This window comes from Poeciliopsis prolifica, unplaced genomic scaffold (assembly GCF_027474105.1).
Source record: "Poeciliopsis prolifica strain line A6 unplaced genomic scaffold, Auburn_PproV2 SCAFFOLD091, whole genome shotgun sequence".
In the NCBI taxonomy this organism is placed as follows: Eukaryota; Metazoa; Chordata; class Actinopteri; order Cyprinodontiformes; family Poeciliidae; genus Poeciliopsis; species Poeciliopsis prolifica.
The window spans coordinates 1,242,661-1,262,076 of NW_026562466.1; the positions used below are offsets into that span (position 1 = coordinate 1,242,661).

Consider the following 19,416-nt stretch of genomic DNA (forward strand, 5'->3'; position numbering starts at 1 on the left):
AGCATATTGAACTAAACCCAGTCAGCATCAGAGCAAAGATCCAGTGTTCCCAGTAAAGCTGCAGCTTCTCAGTGGGAGGAGAATGGTTCAGGCTTCCTGATTGGACACAGCAATCAGCCAATCAGAGGAACAGCAGCTTGCTGTGTTGTTGCTGTGTCCATGTCTCCAGGACGTCCAGCTGGACTCCAGCGTCCAACATGTCTAGAGACATGGGTCCTCATTCATCAAACAGCAGCAGATCTGATCTCAGACCTGCTTGTTCTCTCAGTTCAACAGGAAACAACTGATCAGGTTCATCTTGGTCACAGCTCTGAGATCAGTCTGACTGGAAACCATCTACTGGATGTGCTGCGTCACTGACTGCTACTGGAACACTCACTGATCTGCTCTCCTTCCTTCTTCTCTCTGCAGGTTCTGATCTCTGTAAAGTAGAGAACGTCTCTGTGTCCTGCTGATCCTCACAGGTTGAAGCTGCAGCAGTTTGAGTCTAAGAGACTCTGGATCAAGATGAGACCTTTGACCTCAGAACATTTTCTATTTCTATTTCAAATTTTTCCAGACGTCTATTGTTGAAGATTTTCAGTTTTATTTTTCATCTGATCTGTTTGATGATCTGCAGGAACAAAAGAGAGAAAAATACTCTGAGTTTGTTAGAAAAGTTGAATTGAGCAAAAAACATGAAGCATAAATTTTATTAAAAAGCTTTAAAGAGTTTGTTAATGGGACAAAATGTCATTTTATTCTGTTGAGGTGAAAAAAGTTGATCTAAAATCAGACATGATAGCAGCTCTATAGATTCTTAGCCAACAGTAAAACTTCCTCTGGATCTGTGGCATTAAATCCACTTGAGATCCAGACGTCCTGACCAGATCCTGCAGAGAAAAGAAACAAATTTGAACGTGGATCATTTGGACTCGGGCTTGGATGTGTGTTTGGATTGAAAGGTTTTGTTGTGAAGCAGAAAGTTGATGAGTTCACAGTGAAGACGACTTCAGTCCACCTGAAACCTGGTTTCACTCAAACGTCTTTATTCACTTTAAGTTTCTGATGCAACAAGAAGGAAGAAAAGGTCAAAGTTGAACCAGAGATCGCTCCATGTTGCTCACAGATGTGATGGGATCAGTTTGCACAGCTGTAGTTCAAGGAGAACAGTTTTATTTTCCAGCTTTTGTTGATGGATGCAAATTTGCATCAGAAGATGAGAAAATAACTTTCTGTGGTTTATTTGTGTGGATTTAAAGTGGAACGAGTTTAAAGAAAACTAGAGGAGAAACCTGAGCCAGCGTTCTGACAGACCAAACACTGAGGAACCAGAGTTTGCATCGTCAAAGTGACTAAATCATCTGAATGTTGTGACTCGTTTCCCATCAATCCCTGACAGGAGAAGCAAAACCTCACGTCTCCAACATGAAGCTGCAACAGGATGCAGAACTTCCACGAGCGTCCACGTCACTCACAGCAGATCAGGAGCCTCGCTCTTCACCTCAACACCGCCTAAAACCTGGGACCAGGGTTAAAGGTCATCTCCTGCACCTAGTGCAAATTTCACTTCTCATGAGAGCGCGTCTCAGTTTAGAGGCCAAAACCAGCAAGAAGCCTCAGAGTTTTCCTGCAACGTAGCTCTGGTCTATTGGCTTCAGTGAGGCTGGTTACTGAAGATGTGTTCAGGTACGCAGGAAAATTCAGCGCTGATACAGACGGGACGAGCGACTCCACCTGATGATGCTTGGATAAAAATTAATATGTTCATGAGATGAAACAGTTAATTTTCCTCACATATCAGGACATTCTCCATCGGTCATCCTGCCGTCGTTCTGGATTTATTCATTATTTACATCGTCAATAGAAATTGTTCAACCAGATGTTTCTCTTTGTTTTAATTTTCACTGTTATAAAGTCAGATCAAGTCAGCTTACATTACTGTCATTAATAAGAGTCACTGCAGGATTTTATTCAGTTTGATTAGAAATAAAACGTCTTGTAAAGAGTTTAATACAGCAGCTTTATTTTATAATTTTAAACAGTTTTTAAAATAATAAAGAACAGTTATTCTTATGTCAGCTGGTTGTTTTTTTCTTGATATTTGAAGCTTTTTCATACTTTCATTCTCAAAATTAGCAACAGTTAATATTTCCGGGATTGTTACACAATAAAATGTAGGATTTTTTCAAACTAAATTTCCATCTATTGTAAAATAAATATTACTTTATAAGTAGTTGTTCACTTTGTATCTAAATTATTCTAATAATTAATCTCTATCTCTAATAACATACATGTATGAAATATATAATTATTATTCACAGGATTAAGTTAATATAACTTGTCATTAGAAACTAGTGAAAAGTTTAAAAGTTTATTAGTTTTATGATGGTTGATTGAGTTTCTTACTGCCCTTGGTGGTGAACTATCATAACTACAGACATTCTTCATATAAATTGTTAAACCGGATGTTTGTTTTAATGTAAAATTTTATAACGTCAGATCAAAGTTAACTCCAAACAGTGAATCAAAATATGTCTGAATAACAAACTAGACAGAAATCTGTGATAATGACTCAGGATGTCTTTTAGTTTTTCTCTAAACTCCACATTAATGGATATTAAACATAAATAATGCGGCATTATCAGGGCTGTAGTTCCCACTATGGGCACCAGAGGGCGTAAATACCCCGCTCTGAATATAGAGGTGAGTTTGAAGAGCTGCAGCTGGTTTCTGGAAATCAGTGTTTTATCTGTCAGTGTGAACTAGAAGCATCTCCACAGAGACGAAAACATCCCGCAGAGACTCTGAGCGGAGCTAACGATGCTAACAGACTAGCAGCGGCTTCAGAGGAGCTGTGGTTCTTAAAACTGGAGCTTCAGCTCAAACAGAGCTGAAACAACTCTGGTTTAGGCGATAAGATGCTGAGCTTCCGTCTGAAGGTAGGAAAATATTTATGAAAAGTTTAATTATCCTGCAAACAGTCAGAATAATGTTGATATTTTAGCTGCAGAGCCGCGAACTGAACTATTAATATCAGAGCAGGGCGGTTTCTGCCCTCTAGCGGACACAGATGATAATTACACCTACTTGATAAAGTTAGAGCGTTTACAAACTACATTCACTTCCGGTGAGTACTTTCACTTAAGAGCCATAGAAACGAGTTCCTCTGTTAGCTTTCATTTGAAATAAGACATTTTACTTCTGTTGTTTTTCTCTCTCTGAAACAATAAACTGTTATTCAAAAGCAGCAAATTAAATTTTACTCATCTCAAACTGAATGATTATCAATTCATAAAAGTATTTTAATAACATTAAGAGCAGCCCCATCTCTGACCCGGTTCCCTCTCTGACCCGGTTCCATCTCTGACCCGGTTCCATCTCTGACCCGGTTCTCTCTCTGACCCGGTTACCTCTCTGACCCGGTTCTCTCTGACCCGGTTTCCTCTGACTCTTGCGTTCATGAAATCAGTTCCTTCATTCAGAGACTCAAACTGAAATGTTCTTTAGTGAAGAAGAAACTTCATCTGGTTCTGATGTTGAAGCTGCAGCTTGAATTGTCTCAGATTCGGATCAGAATCCAGTCGTATCACCGATCAGCATCACTGTGGCTCCAGAACCTGGCCTATCTCTACCTGTGCAGGCCGGTTGGGCCAAGAGGTCAGAGGGCAGAACCAGAACTGGACCTGGTGCCGTCATGTCGATGTTTTTTAGATTTAATCTAAAAATTAAAGATTAAATCTCTCTAATATAAATTAGAGAGATTTTAGATTCTCTCTAAAGTCTCAATTTTTAGAGATTCTCTGGAGATAAAACAGAAAATTACAGTTGGAATAACAAAGGTCAACAGTTTGAATTATGAGACAAGAGTTTGTGATAATTTATTAAAGAATGTGACTTTTATACTAAAAGGTGTGGAAAGAAGAATCCAGTCAAACTTTTGCTGTTCTGCCAACAAAGTTTATTTATTGAGTCATTTGCACCAAAGCAGCTTTCAAAATGGCCGCCCTTACATCCAGCAGTCCATCAATTAACCAGTGAAGCCCCGCCTCTCAATTTGCCCGGCCAATCAAAGTGCAGCCGGTTCTATAAAAGAGCTTGTTTGAGGCGGGCTCTTCTTTAGCAGAATCCCAAGATGGCTGCCGCAAAGGACCCTGAAGGTAGCAAACATTTCACAGACAAAGACTCATTTACACGCTGGAATTCAACAAGTTTCAGAAAAACTGAGTCCTTCCTAACAGAGACATGAAGCAACACGACAATGCCTGATTTCTGGAGCCTCGGCTCAAAACTCTGAGCTAAATAGAGGCTAAAAGCAGCTCAAGGTTCTGAAGCTACGATTCATAAGATGCAGGAGAGAAACTCTGGAGAGTTTTTAGTTATTTAGTAATGAACTTTTCACAGTATTGCTGCATTTCATCTGCCATATATAATTATCAATAAAGACTTGTTCATCTCTTTCCAGGTGAGCTGTGGTCTCCACTGGATGCAACAGCCAGAAGAGAAGCAGCACCAGTGCAGCAGAGGGCGCTGTTCAGGTGAGCGGTACTCACCTGAAACCCACCGGAGAGACAGGAAGTGATTTCATGTGTCCTCAACTCCTCAGGATGTCGATTGACTTCATACTTGCTGCAGCATCCAGTAAAAAACAGAATCGGTTCAAACTTTGGCACTTTGCTGTTCAGGCCAACAGCTTTAGTCTGTGGACTTAAAGCTCAGAGTTTCTCTTTGAATAACTATTTAAATCATTTTTCAGTTTCCAGTCTGCCATTTTCACCGTCTCTCCCAAAGGAGAGCGTTTCATTCCCGCCTCCCAGATGGTTGTAGCTCTGTAAGGTGATGGAGTTCAGGGCTGAGAGCTTCCAGCCTCAAATCCACATGTTCAATTTTAAATAACGACTTCAAAACTAAAGTATAAAGAATCTAAAAACTGAAATCGCCCCAAAAACAAATGATTGAACAAATAAAGCAAGCTGAGCCTGATGAACCAGATGTATCTGCTCTGTTTGTACTTGTATGACTTTGTTAGCAGCTTTGACCTCTCAGTCTGAGAAGAGTCTCCTCTGAAGGAGAATCCTTTTCCAGATCAAACTCATCCAGATCTTTTTCTGATGACGGTAAGATGAAGACCAGAGCCGACCACTGAGCAGGAGACAGTTTACCAGAGGACAGACGTCCTGAACTCAGAGACTGTTGGATCTCCTCCACTAGAGAACGATGGTTCAGTTCATTCAGACAGTGGAAAAGGTTGATGATCTTCTCTACAGGCAGATTGTCGCTGATGTTCTTCTTTATGTACTGAACTGTCTCCTCATTGGTCTGAGCTGCTTCCTGTCTGTGTGTACGAGTCTCTGATTGGTCTGCAGCGACAGACCCAGCAGGAAGCGGACGACCAGGTCCAGGTTTCCATTTGGACTTCTTGAACAGCCATCTACTGCTCTGATGAATCATTTGTTTCTGTTCTTCACTGCAGTTCTGTTTCCAGGATGTTGAAGAAAAGTCCTAAATCAGTAACTGGCAGAGTGAGAGAAACGAAAACCTGCTGCTGGTGTTGATGTGTCAGTTCACTGGAAAAGGTTTTCACTGGAAAAGGTTTTCACTGGAAAAGGTTTTCACTGGGTGTAATTGTGACGTGCAGAAGAGAAATCCTGAACCAGGAAATATTTCAGTTTAGTTAAGATTCCTCAGATATTCCTGAGCTGAAAGCTGCGACACTTTGTGTGAACATTTGTGGAAAGTAGTTTCAGTTCATGAGGTTTGAATGTGAATCTGAGTCGCCTTTTCTTGTTTTTCTCCGGCAGAGGAGACGTGGAGATCAGCCTGGCTCCTGACGGTTCCACTCCGACCCAGATCTACAGAAACAGGTCGGTTCTAAGGTCCGGTCCAAACGACTCTCTGGACCCGAAACGCAGCAGAACATTCCTGCATCCAATCAAATGCGATGCAGACGTGCAAACATGCAGGAGAAATGTTGCAACCATTCAGCTCAAAAGCAGAAATTCGTAACAGACACAGAGTCTCTTTACAGACAGGAATATAATATTTATATATGTAACGTAGAAGCGACGGCCATTTTAGACAGTTTAACGTCTGGATGCAGCGATCCGATGTTTCGTATTGACCATCTGAATTCATTTAAAACGGTTTTATGATTTGAAAACTGGTGTAAAAGTTGTGGATTATAAATGTAGCTGATAAGCAGCATCAGTGCAGCTGAATCCACCAGAAGCTCCAGTAGTTTAATAAATAATAAAGAAACAGATGAAAGCAACAAGTTGACCAACTCAGTTCAACATGTCGATAAACGGCGACAAACATTTGAAACGGTTCAGAAAGTCCGATTAGTAATTCTAAGTAAAACGCAAATTAAATAACGAAGCATTTTAAACATAACTGGCCTCTGGTCTAGTTAAAGCTCACAGATGAGCTACTTTCTGTTTTGCTTTTGTTTTTAGTGCATCATGGAGCTGGCAGATGCGCTCCACTACAGAGACATCAAACCAGAGAACCTGTTGCTGGGAGGAAACGGGGAGCTGAAGATCGCTGACTTTGGTTCTTCTGTTCACATTCCATCTTTAAGGTATGTGCATGCTGACATGTTAGCATGCTCTGTAGTCATTTCAGCTCTGACATTGTGTTGTTCTGTCCATGCAGGAGGTCCACCCTGTGTGGATCGCTGGACGACCAAACTCAGGATGAGAAGGTGGACCTGTGGGAGTCTGGGGGTTCTTTGCTATGAGTGTCTTGTTGGAAAACGTCCATTTGAAACAAAAAGTCACGATGAACCTACCGTAGGATTTCTAAGGTAATTGCTGATGAATGCAATAATTCAATTCCTAATTTTCACAGTTTTATCCAAATATTTGAGCTTTTTGGAGCACAGAGATCCAAAATAAAAATCTTTTAGGCAGACGGACCAGCTAACATGTTGTTAATATTTATTATTGGTGTAGGTGGAGTACAGTTCCCCTCCACATGCTTCCATTAGTGCCGGAGCTAAAGACTTGCTGGCCAAGCTGCTGCAGCCCAACCCCATGCACAGGTTGCCCATTGAAGGCGTCGTCTCCCATCCCTGGGTCCTCAAACGCTCCACCAAGACGCCCACGACTTGTGAGTCATTTCTGAGTACGTCTTTCCCAGCACCGGCTCCATCTTCCGTGTCCAGGATCCACTGATTTGGAAGGACAGTTATCAATATTTTAAAAGTACATGACAGCCAAGAGGAATCATGTTAATAAAAGTCATCCTTTCATGTTTTGAATTTTTTGGGGGGTTTGAATTCTGTTTCTGTAAACATATTTACACACGAGAGGAAAGAGAGACAAATTAGCTGTAGATTTTTCGGTGGAGATGTTTTTAATCCTGCAGAAATTGAAGGGAGATTATCCCCATTTCTGAACTGAAACATGTGTTCTGAACTTTTAGATTTATTTTTCAAAAGAGTATTAAAATGGTAAAGCAGCAGTCACATTGAAACATTGAAGTATTATGGATATATGATTTGAAAAAAACGACATACTATACTATGTCGTTCGAAAAATTGAAAAAAACGACATACTATACTATGTCGTCCGAAATATTGAGAAAAAACGACATACTAGTATGTGGTCAAAAAATTAAAAAAATGACATACTATAGTATGTCGTCCAAAAAATTGAAAAAAACAACATATATACTATGTCGTCGAAAAATTGAAAAAAACGACATACTATATATAGTATGTGGTCGAAAAATGGAAAAAAAACGACATATGTCGTCCGAAAAATTGAAAAAACGACATACTATACTATGTCGTCCGAAATATGAAAAAAACGTCGAAAAATTTAAAAAACCGACATACTATATACTATGACGTGCAAAATATTGAGAAAAACGACATACTAGTATGTGGTCGAAAAATTGAAAAAAATGACATACTATATATAGTATGTCGTCCGAAATATTGAGAAAAAACGACATACTGTGGTCGAAAAATTGAAAAAACGACATACTATACTATGTCGTCCGAAATATTGAAAAAAACGACATACTAAGTCGTCCGAAAAATTTAAAAAAACGACATACTGTGGTCGAAAAATTGAAAAAATCGACATACTATTGTATGTCGTCCGAAATATTGAAAAAAACGACATACTATACTATGTCGTTTGAAAAATTGAAAAAAACGACATATTATACTATGTCGTCGAAAAATTTAAAAAAACGACATACTATATATAGTATGTCGTCCGAAATATTGAGAAAAAAACGACATACTGTGGTCGAAAAATTGAAAAAAACGACATACTATACTATGTCATGCGAAATATTGAGAAAAAAACGACGTCGTCCGAAAAATTGTAAAAAATGACATAGTATACTATGTCGTCCGAAATATTGAAAAAAACGACATACTATAGTATGTGGTCAAAAAATTAAAAAAATGACATACTATACTATGTCGTCCGAAAATTGAAAAAAACGACATACTATACTATGTCGTTCGAAAAATTGAAAAAAACGACATATTATACTATGTCGTCGAAAAATTGAAAAAAAACGACATACTATATATAGTATGTGGTCGAAAAATGGAAAAAAACGACATGTCGTCCGAAAAATTGAAAAAAACGACATACTATACTATGTCGTCCGAAATATTGAAAAAAACGACATACTATAGTATGTCGTCGAAAAATTTAAAAAACCGACATACTATATACTATGACGTGCAAAATATTGAGAAAAAACGACATACTAGTATGTGGTCGAAAAATTGAAAAAAATGACATACTATATAGTATGTCGTCCGAAATATTGAGAAAAAACGACATACTGTGGTCGAAAAATTGAAAAAAACGACATACTATACTATGTCGTCCGAAATATTGAGAAAAAACGACATACTAAGTCGTCCGAAAAATTTAAAAAAACGACATACTGTGGTCGAAAAATTGAAAAAATCGACATACTATTGTATGTCGTCCGAAATATTGAAAAAAACGACATACTATACTATGTCGTTTTGAAAAATTGAAAAAACGACATATTATACTATGTCGTCGAAAAATTTAAAAAAACGACATACTATACTATGTCATGCGAAATATTGAGAAAAAACGACGTCGTCCGAAAAATTGTAAAAAATGACATAGTATACTATGTCGTCCGAAATATTGAAAAAAACGACATACTATAGTATGTCGTCAAAAAATTAAAAAAACGACATACTATATACTCTGTCGTGCAAAATATTGAGAAAAAACGACATACTAGTATGTGGTCGAAAAATTGAAAAAATGACATACTATAGTTTGTTGTCGAAAAATTGAAAAAACGACATACTATAGTATGTTGTTTTTTTCAATTTTTTGATGACATACTATGTATAGAATGACGTTATTTTCAATTTTTCGGATGACATACATATGTATGTACATATGTCGTCCGAAATATTGAGAAAAAACGACATACTATACTATGTCGTTCGAAATTGAAAAAACGACATATTATACTATGTCGTCGAAAAATTGAAAAAAACGACATACTATAGTATGTCGTCCGAAATATTGAGAAAAAGCGACATACTGTGGTCGATAAATTGAAAAAAACGACATACTATACTATGTCGTCCGAAATATTGAGAAAAAACGACATGTCCAAAAAATTGAAAAAAAACGACATACTATACTATGTCGTCCGAAATATTGGAAAAAACGACATACAATAGTATGTCGTCCGAAAAATTGAAAAAAAAACGACATACTATGTCGTCGAAAAATTTTAAAAAACGACATACTGTGGTCAAAAAATTGAAAAAAACGACATACTATACTATGTCGTCGAAAAATTGAAAAAAAAACGACATATATGTCGTCCGAAATATTGAGAAAAAATGACATACTATAGTAAGTCGTCCGAAAATTTGAAAAAAAACGACATACTATACTATGTCGTCCGAAATATTGAGAAAAAACGACATGTCCGAAAAATTGAAAAAACGACATACTATACTATGTCATCCGAAATATTGAAAAAAACGACATACTATAGTATGTTGTCGAAAAATTGAAAAAACGACATACTATATACTATGTTGTACGAAAATTTGAAAAAAAAACGACATACTACAGTATGTCGTCCGCAATATTGAAAAAACGACATACTATAGTATGACGTCCGAAAAATTGAAAAAAACGACATACTATAGTATGACGTCCGAAAATTGAAAAAAACGACATATTATACTATGTTGTTGAAAAATTGAAAAAAACGACATACTATGGTATGTCGTCTGAAATATTGAGAAAAAACGACATGTCCGAAAAATTGAAAAAAACGACATTCTATACTATGTCATCCGAAATATTGAAAAAAACGACATACTATAGTATGTGGTCGAAAAATTTAAAAAAATGACATACTATAGTATGTCGTCCGAAAAATTTTAAAAAACGACATCCTATGTCGTCGAAAAATTTAAAAAAACGAAATACTGTGGTCGAAAAATTGAAAAAAACGACATACTATTGTATGTCGTCCGCAATATTGAAAAAAACGACATACTATATTATGTCGTTCGAAAAATTGAAAAAACAACATATTATACTATGTCGTAGAAAAATTGAAAAAAAACGACATACTATAGTATGTCGTCGAAATATTGAGAAAAAACGACATATATGTCGTCCGAAATATTGAGAAAAAATGACATACTATAGTAAGTCGTCCCAAAAATTTTAAAAAAACGACATACTATATAGTATGCGGTCGAAAATTTGAAAAAAACGATATACTTAGTATGTCGTCCGAAATATTGAGAAAACGACATACTATATAGTATGTCGTCCGAAAAATGGAAAAAAACGACATACGTCGTCCGAAAAATTGAAAAAAAACGACATACTATATACTATGTCGTGCAAATATTGAGAAAAAACGACATACTAGTATGTGGTCGAAAAATTGAAAAAAATGACATACTATAGTTTGTCGAAAAATTGAAAAAAACGACATACGATAGTATGTCGTTTTTTTCAATTTTTTGATGACATACTATATATAGTATGACGTTTTTTTCAATTTTCGGACGACATACATATGTATGTACATATGTCGTCCGAAATATTGAGAAAAAACGACATACTATTAAGTCGTCCGAAAAATTTAAAAAAACGACATACTGTGGTCGAAAAATTGAAAAAAACGACATACTATTGTATGTCGTCCGAAATATTGAAAAAACGACATACTATACTATGTCGTTTGAAAAATTGAAAAAACGACATATTATACTGTCGTCGAAAAATTTAAAAAAACGACATACTATATATAGTATGTCGTCCGAAATATTGAGAAAAAATGACATACTGTGGTCGAAAAATTGAAAAAAACGACATACTATACTATGTCGTCCGAAATATTGAGAAAAAACGACGTCGTCCGAAAAATTGTAAAAAATGACATACTATACTATGTCGTCCGAAATATTGAAAAAAACGACATACTATATACTCTGTCGTGCAAAATATTGAGAAAAAACAACATACTAGTATGTGGTCGAAAAATTGAAAAAAATGACATACTATAGTTTGTCGTCGAAAAATTGAAAAAACGACATACTATTGTATGTCGTCCGAAATATTGAAAAAAAACGACATACTATACTATGTCGTTCGAAAAATTGAAAAAAACGACATATTATACTATGTCGTCAAAAAATTGAAAAAAACGACATAATATAGTATGTCGTCGAAATATGGGAAAAAATGACATATATGTCGTCCGAAACATTGAGAAAAAATGACATACTATAGTATGACGTCCGAAAAATTGAAAAAAAAACGACATATTATACTATGTTGTTGAAAAATTGAAAATAACGACATACTATAGTATGTCGTCTGAAATTGAAAAAAAACGACATATTATACTATGTTGTTGAAAAATTGAAAAAAACGACATACTATTGTATGTGGTCAAAAAATTGAAAAAAATGACATACTATAGTATGTTGTCCGAAATATTGAAAAAAACGACATACTAAGTATGTGGTCGAAAAATTGAAAAAAATGACATACTATACTATGTCATTCGAAAAATGGAAAAAAACGACATACTATTGTATGTCGTCGAAAAATTGAAAAAAATGACATACTATAGTATGTCGTCCGAAAAATTGAAAAAAACGACATACTATATACTATGTCGTCGAACAATTGAAAAAAACGACATATTATACTATGTCGTCAAAAAATTGAAAAAAACGACATACTATAGTATGTCGTCGAAAAAATTAAAAAAACGACATACTATATATAGTATGTTGTCCGAAATATTGAGAAAAAACGACGTCGTCCGAAAAATTGTAAAAAACGACATACTATACTATGTCGTCCGAAATATTGAAAAAAACGACATACTATAGTATGTCGTCAAAAAATTTAAAAAAACGACATACTATATACTATGTCGTGCAAAATATTGAGAAAAAACGACATACTAGTATGTGGTCGAAAAATTGAAAAAAATGACATACTATAGTTTGTCGTTGAAAAATTGAAAAAAAAACGACATTCTATAGTATGTTGTTTTTTTCAATTTTTTGATGACATACTATATATAGTATGACGTTTTTTTCAATTTTTCGGACGACATACATATGTATGTACAAATGTCGTCCGAAATATTGAGAAAAAACGACATACTATAGTAAGTCGTCCGAAAAATTTAAAAAAACGACATACTGTGGTCGAAAAATTGAAAAAAACGACATACTATTGTATGTCGTCCAAAATATTGAAAAAAACGACATACTATACTATGTCGTCGAAAAATTGAAAAAAAAAAACGACATGTATGTCGTCCGAAATATTGAGAAAAAAATGACATACTATAGTATGTGGTCGAAAAAAATTGAAAAAAATGACATACTATAGTATGTCGTCTGAAATATTGAAAAAAACGACATACTATACAATGTCGTTCGAAAAATTGAAAAAAAACGACATATTATACTGTCGTCGAAAAATTGAAAAAAACGACATACTATAGTATGTCGTCGAAAAATTGAAAAAAACGACATACTATATACTATGTCGTACGAAAAATTGAAAAAAAACAACATACTATAGTATGTCGTCCGAAAAATTGAAAAAAACGACATACTATACTATGTCGTTCGAAAAATTGAAAAAAACATATTATACTGTTGTCGAAAAATTGAAAAAAACGACATACTATAGTATGTCGTCCGAAATATTGAGAAAAACGACATACTGTGGTCGATAAATTGAAAAAAAACGACATACTATACTATGTCGTCCGAAATATTGAGAAAAAACGACATGTCCGAAAAATTGAAAAAAACGACATACTATACTATGTCGTCCGAAATATTGAAAAAAACGACATACTATAGTATGTCGTCCGAAAAATTGAAAAAAACGGCATACTATGTCGTCGAAAAATTGAAAAAAAAACGACATATATGTCGTCCGAAATATTGAGAAAAAATGACATACTATAGTAAGTCGTCCGAAAATTTGAAAAAAACGACATACTATACTATGTCGTCGAAAAATTGAAAAAAAAACGACATATATGTCGTCCGAAATATTGAGAAAAAACGACATGTCCGAAAAATTGAAAAAAAACGACATACTATACTATGTCATCCGAAATATTGAAAAAACGACATACTATAGTATGTTGTCGAAAAATTGAAAAAAACGACATACTATATACTGTGTCGTACGAAAATTTGAAAAAAACGACATACTATGGTATGTCTTCCGAAATATTGAGAAAAAACGACATACTATAGTATGACGTCCGAAAAATTGAAAAATTTTTCGGACGTTGAAAAAAACGACGTTGAAAAATTGAAAATAACGACATACTATAGTATGTCGTCGAATATCTAGAAAAACAACATTCTATAGTATGTCGTCGAAAAATTGAAAAAAACGACATACTATATACTATGTCGTACGAAAAATTGAAAAAAACGACATACTATATATAGTATGTGGTCGAAAAATGGAAAAAAACGACATATGTCGTCCGAAAAATTGAAAAAAACGACATACTATAGTATGTGGTCAAAAATTGAAAAAAATGACATACTATAGTATGTCGTCCGAAAAATTGAAAAAAACTACATACTATATAGTATGTCATCCGAAATATTGAAAAAAGCGACATACTAAGTATGTGGTCGAAAAATTTAAAAAAAAACGACATACTATGTCGTCGAAAAATTTAAAAAAACGACATACTGTGGTCGAAAAATTGAAAAAACGACATATTATACTATGTCGTCGAAAAATTGAAAAAAACGACATACTATAGTATGTCGTCGAAATATTGAGAAAAAACGACATATATGTCGTCCGAAAAATTTTAAAAAACGACATACTATAGTATGTCGTCCGAAATATTGAGAAAAAAGACATACTATAGTATGACGTCTGAAATATTGAAAAAAACGACATACTATACTATGTCGTTCGAAAAATTGAAAAATCGACATATTATACTATGTCGTCGAAAAATGGAAAAAACGACATATGTCTTCCGAAAAATTGAAAAAAACGACATACTATAATATGTCGTATTGAAAAAAAAACGACATACTATAGTATGTCGTCCGAAAAATTGAAAAAAATGACATACTATACTATGTCGTTCGAAAAATTGAAAAAAATGACATACTATAGTATGTCGTCGAAAAATTGAGAAAAAACGACATACTATAGTATGTCGTCCGAAAAATTGAAAAAAACGACATACTATATATAGTATGTCGTCCGAAATATTGAGAAAAAAACGACATACTGTGGTCGAAAAATTGATAAAACGACATTATACTATGTCGTCCGAAATATTGCAAAAAACGACATACTATAGTATGTCGTCGAAAAATTGAAAAAAACCGACATACTATATACTATGACATACTATAGTATGTTGTTTTTTGTCAATTTTTTGATGACATACTATATATAGTATGACGTTTTTTTCAATTTTTCGGACGACATACATATGTATGTACATATGTCGTCCGAAATATTGAAAAAAACGACATACTATAGTATGTCGTCCGAAAAGTTGAAAAAAACGACATACTATGTCGTCGAACAATTTAAAAAAACGTCATACTGTGGTCGAAAAATTTAAAAAAACGACATATATGTCGTCCGAAATATTAAGAAAAAATGACATACTATAGTAAGTCGTCCGAAATATTGAGAAAAAACATGTCCGAAAAATTGAAAAAACGACATACTATACTATGTCATCCGAAAAATTGAAAAAAAACGACATACTGTGGTATGTCGTCCGAAATATTGAGAAAAAACGACATACAATGTATGACGTCCGAAAAATTGAAAAAAACGACATACTATAGTATGTCGTCGAAAAATTTAAAAAACCAACATACTATAGTATGTTGTTTTTTGTCAATTTTTTGATGACATACTATATATAGTATGACGTTTTTTTCAATTTTTCGGACGACATACATATGTATGTACATGTCGTCCGAAATATTGAAAAAAACGACATACTATAGTATGTCGTCCGAAAAGTTGAAAAAAAGACATACTATGTCGTCGAAAAATTTAAAAAACGTCATACTGTGGTCGAAAAATTTTAAAAAACGACATACTATACTATGTCGTCGAAAAATTGAAAAAAAAAACGACATATATGTCGTCCGAAATATTAAGAAAAATGACATACTATAGTAAGTCGTCCGAAAATTGGAAAAAATGACATACTATACTATGTCGTCCGAAATATTGAGAAAAAACGACATGTCCGAAAAATTGAAAAAAACGACATACTATATACTATGTCGTACGAAAATGTGAAAAAAACGACATACTATGGTATGTCGTCCGAAATATTGAGAAAAAAACGACATACTATAGTATGACGTCCGAAAATTTGAAAAAAACGACATACTATAGTATGTCGTCTGAAATTGAAAAAAACGACATATTATACTATGTTGTTGAAAAATTGAAAATGACATACTATAGTATGTCGTCGAAATCGAGAAAAACAACATTCTATAGTATGTCGTCAAAAAATTGAAAAAAAACGACATACTATATACTATGTCGTACGAAAAATTGAAAAAAACGACATACTATATATAGTATGTGGTCGAAAAATGGAAAAAAACGACATATGTCGTCTGAAAAATTGAAAAAAACGACATACTATAGTATGTGGTCGAAAAATTGAAAAAAATGACATACTATAGTATGTCGTCCGAAAAATTGAAAAAAACGACATACTAAGTATGTGGTCGAAAATTGAAAAAAAATGACATACTATACTATGTCATCCGAAAAATTTAAAAAAACGACATACTGTGGTATGTCGTCCGAAATATTGAGAAAAAACGACATACAATAGTATGTCGTCCGAAAAATTGAAAAAAACGACATACTATAGTATGTCGTCCGAAATATAGCAAAAAACGAAATACTATAGTATGTCGTCGAAAAATTTAAAAAACCGACATACTATAGTATGTTGTTTTTTGTCAATTTTTTGATGACATACTATATATAGTATGACGTTTTTTTCAATTTTTCGGACGACATACATATGTATGTACATATGTCGTCCGAAATATTGAAAAAAACGACATACTATAGTATGTCGTCCGAAAAGTTGAAAAAAAGACATACTATGTCGTCGAAAAATTTAAAAAAACGTCATACTGTGGTCGAAAAATTTTAAAAAACGACATACTATACTATGTCGTCGAAAAATTGAAAAAAAACGACATATATGTCGTCCGAAATATTAAGAGAAAATGACATACTATAGTAAGTCGTCCGAAAATTTGGAAAAAATGACATACTATACTATGTCGTCCGAAATATTGAGAAAAAACGACATGTCCGAAAAATTGAAAAAAACGACATACTATACTATGTCATCCGAAAAATTGAAAAAAACGACATACTATATACTATGTCGTACGAAAATTTGAAAAAAACGACATACTATAGTATGTCGTCCGAAATATTGAGAAAAAACAACATACTATATATAGTATGACGTCCGAAAATTTGAAAAAAACGACATACTATAGTATGTCGTCTGAAATTGAAAAAAACGACATATTATACTATGTTGTTGAAAAATTGAAAATGACATACTATAGTATGTCGTCGAAATATCGAGAAAAACAACATTCTATAGTATGTCGTCGAAAAATTGAAAAAAACGACATACTATATACTATGTCGTACGAAAAATTGAAAAAAACGACATACTATATATAGTATGTGGTCGAAAAATGGAAAAAAACGACATATGTCGTCTGAAAAATGAAAAAAACGACATACTATATACTATGTCGTACGAAAAATTGAAAAAAAACGACATACTATATATAGTATGTGGTCGAAAAAATGGAAAAAAAAAACGACATATGTCGTCTGAAAAATTGAAAAAAACGACATACTATAGTATGTGGTCGAAAAATTGAAAAAAATGACATACTATAGTATGTCGTCCGAAAAATTGAAAAAAACGACATACTAAGTATGTGGTTGAAAAATTGAAAAAACGACATATTATACTATGTCGTCGAAAAATTTAAAAAAACGTCATACTATACTATGTCGTTCGAAAAGTTGAAAAAACGACATATTATACTATGTCGTCGAAAAATTTAAAAAAACGACATACTATAGTATGTCGTCCGAAATATTGAGAAAAAACGACATATATGTCGTCCGAAATATTGAGAAAAAACGACATATATGTCGTCCGAAATATTGAGAAAAAATGACATACTATAGTAAGTCGTCCGAAAAATTTAAAAAAACGACATACTATATAGTATGTGGTCGAAAATTTGAAAAAACGACATACTATAGTATGTCGTCCGAAATATTGAGAAAAAACGACATACTATAGTATGATGTCCGAAAAATGAAAAAAAACGACATACTATAGTATGTCGCTGAAATATTGAAAAAAACGACATACTATACTATGTCGTTCGAAAAATTGAAAAAAACGACATATTATACTATGTCGTCGAAAAATGGAAAAAAACGACATACTATATATAGTATGTGGTCGAAAATGAAAAAAACGACATATGTCGTCCGAAAAATTGAAAAAAACGACATACTATGGTATGTCGTATTGAAAAAAACGACATACTATAGTATGTCGTCCGAAATATTGAGAAAAAACGACATACTGTGGTCGAAAATTGATAAAAACGATACTATATACTGTCGTCCGAAATTTTGCAAAAAACGACATACTATAGTATGTCGTCGAAAAATTTAAAAAACCGACTATATACTATGACGTGCAAAATATTGAGAAAAAACTACATACTAGTATGTGGTCGAAAAATTGAAAAAAATGACATACTATAGTTTGTCGAAAAATTGAAAAAAACGACATACTATAGTATGTTGTTTTTTGTCAATTTTTTGATCACATACTATATATAGTATGACGTTTTTTTAAATTTTTCGGACGACATACATATGTATGTACATATGTCGTCCGAAATATTGAGAAAAAAAACATATATAGTAAGTCATCCGAAAAAATTAAAAAAAACGACATACTGTGGTCGAAAATTGAAAAAAACGACATACTATTGTATGTCGTCCGTAATATTGAAAAAAAACGACTACTATACTGTCGTTCGAAAATTGAAAAAAACGACATACTATACTATGTCGTCCGAAATACTGAAAAAAACGACATACTATAGTATGTCGTCGAAAAATTGAAAAAAACAACATACTATATACTATGTCGTACTAATAATTGAAAAAAACGACATACTATATATAGTATAAGGTCGAAAAATGGAAAAAAACGACATATGTCGTCCGAAAATTGAAAAAAACGACATACTATAGTATGTCGTATTGAAAAAAACGACATACTATAGTATGTCGTCCGAAGAATTGAAAAAAACGACATACTATAGTATGTCGTCCGAAGAATTTAAAAAAACGACTCGTATGTCATCCGAAAAATTTAAAAAAAACATCATACTATTGTATGTCGTCGAAATATTGAGAAAAAACGACATACTGTGGTCGAAAAAAAAAAAAACGACATACTATACTATGTCGTCCGAAATATTGAGAAAAAACGACGTCGTCCGAAAAATTGTAAAAAACGACATACTATACTATGTCGTCCGAAATATTGAAAAAAACGACATACTATAGTATGTCGTCAAAAAATTTAAAAAAACGACATACTATATACTATGTCGTGCAAAATATTGAGAAAAAACGACATACTAGTATGTGGTCGAAAAATTGAAAAAAATGACATACTATAGTTTGTCGTTGAAAAATTGAAAAAAAACGACATACTATAGTATGTTGTTTTTTTCAATTTTTTGATGACATACTATATATAGTATGACGTTTTTTTCAA

General features: G+C 33.5%; 2 pseudogenes; both read left to right on the plus strand.

Moving 5' to 3' along the window:
• The window catches only part of LOC129353481 (NLR family CARD domain-containing protein 3-like), a 47,030-nt pseudogene extending 46,550 nt beyond the window's left edge, over positions 1-480 (plus strand).
• A 4,010-nt stretch (positions 481-4,490) lies between these two features.
• Positions 4,491-7,200, plus strand: LOC129353476 (aurora kinase A-B-like; annotated as a pseudogene).
• The last annotated feature ends 12,216 nt before the right edge of the window (positions 7,201-19,416 follow it).